Source organism: Berghia stephanieae, chromosome 15 (genome assembly GCF_034508935.2).
Source record: "Berghia stephanieae isolate SIO BIC M18660-M18661 chromosome 15, UCSD_Bste_1.3, whole genome shotgun sequence".
NCBI classification, from domain to species: domain Eukaryota; kingdom Metazoa; phylum Mollusca; class Gastropoda; order Nudibranchia; family Aeolidiidae; genus Berghia; species Berghia stephanieae.
The window spans coordinates 14,934,045-14,936,368 of record NC_088374.1 but is presented as its reverse complement, the minus strand read 5'-3'; positions in this window follow the sequence as shown (position 1 = coordinate 14,936,368).

Sequence of the window (2,324 nt, the reverse complement as noted above, 5' to 3'; positions counted from 1 at the left end):
CGATCGTATATTGGCCAGGTATTGATTCTGACATGGTCAATACGTGTTTTGGATGTGTTACGTGTGCAGAACATCAAAACAACCCACCAAAGAATCCAAACCATCCATGGATCACCCCAGACTCACCGTTGAGTGAAGTACACATCATCACGCAGTTAATTTTATGGGCAATAACTGGTTAGTAAATGGTCGACCCCTACTCATATTACCCATGCATTCATGCAACCAGTTCGACGTCAACGAAAGCAACAACTGCGAATTTCAGACATGGTGTAGGGAGAGGGGATTCAAACATCTCACTGGTGCTCCCTATCATCCCGCTAGTAACGGTGCCGCAAAACGACTTGTGGGATGTTTTAAAAAGGCTTTGAGAAAATCGGCTTTTCCCCCAAGACAAGCCTTGCAACAATTCCTTATGCAATATCGTCGCACACCTTTAGCTTCTGGTTCGTCACTGAGTGAATTGTTTCATGGACCTTAAATTCGTACATTGATCGACACACATCGCCTATTATCCACCTCAAATTCCAATTTCGAACCTTCGAAATACTTCTCATGCTAAGCAGGGAGGTGTCATGGACTTATACATAGAGATACTCTAGGAAAAGGTTGCTCTCATTTGTTATCAGCTAATTGATTTTAGTTACAACTTAATTAGTTCCCATTCATTAAGTCCCTTGTTAAAATATCAATTGTGCTTAAATATATCAGAATGGCATAGAAGGATGCACTCTCTGTTCCTTTCTTTCCATATTTGAGTTATTTATACTGTTTTTCGTACTGAGAATGTTGTTGCGATTTATTTGTACTCTAACTTATACAAATAATAAAGCTATTCTTTCACATATCACTTAAATCGTCTGAGGAGTAATTCCACAATATTAATATGGGGTCCTGTCCAAACAGAACAATTATTATTATTATTATTATTATTATTATTATTATTATTATTATTATTATTATTTATTATTATTATTATTATTATTATTATTATTATTATTATTATTATTATTATATTATTATTATTATTATTATTATTATTATTATTATTATTAATATTACTATTATTATTAATATTATTATTATATTTTATTATTATTATATTATTATTATTATTATTATATTATTATTATTATTATTATCATCATTATTATTATTATTATTATTATTATTATTATTATTATTATTATTATTATTATTATTATTATTATTATTATATTATTATTATTATTATTATTATTATTAATATTATTATTATTATTATTATTATTATTATTATTATTATTATTATTATTATTATTATTTTATTATCATTATTATTATTGTTATTATTATCATTATTGTACATACATACAAGTAATACTAATTCACAAATTTAGCACCTCAAAAATAATAAAGACACTCAACTCCCCCCGCCCCTCACCCATCACACCTTCCGTAACCCCCCCCTCCCAAAAAAAATCCTAATAAATAAATTAATCAATTATTAAAAAAAAAAACAATAATTAAAAAAATAAAAACATAAACAATCGTCAGAAATTTTTTAATCAGATTTATTAAGCAGTAGAACACAAATAAAAAATGTCACAGCCCTTGTCAGGAATTGAATAATTTTTCACGGTGTCACAGCTTCATTATCCATCTGAAAAATAGAAGCAGATAAAAAGGAAGTTATAATACTTAGTAGTAGCCGAGATGATTAGAATAAAAATATGAACTTGTATCAACTAAAATTCGTTTTCACCAGTTAACTGCCGTACTCCGGGAAATTCACGTATTTAAATATTTGGCCCAAAATTCATGTCCTTCCAATATCGATCGATTTAAAAGACCGTCATCTCGACAATAACTCCCAAACCTGTGACTTCACGTTACATTCCCGCAGGTGGGCCAATTAATTTAACGTGGATTAATCTGATTCCTTATACAGATTTAAACTCATCATAAAAATAATATTTTGTAAAATCTTTTCGAATTTAAATTGAAAACAAGTAAACAACAAGAACAAAAATAGAACAAATGGACAAAGTCATGTTTGAATTCCCACAACGCTCTGTCTGAATTGGAATAAGCGGGTGTGCGAATTAAAATAACTGAGTGTCTAAATTGTTACAATTGGCGTCTGAATTACAAGTGTTGATTTCGTGGTAAACGTCTTAATATATATTTTAATACACTACTGGAGGACCAACAATAGTTGCTGAGAAATAAAGGCCATTAGGCGGTAAACTGAGTATATTCAATTTCCTCTCAGGTTCGTCTTGCATTCCAATGACATTGACTCTCAGTCGGTCTCTTGTTTTATCAGAGCAACGTGAGTGCAA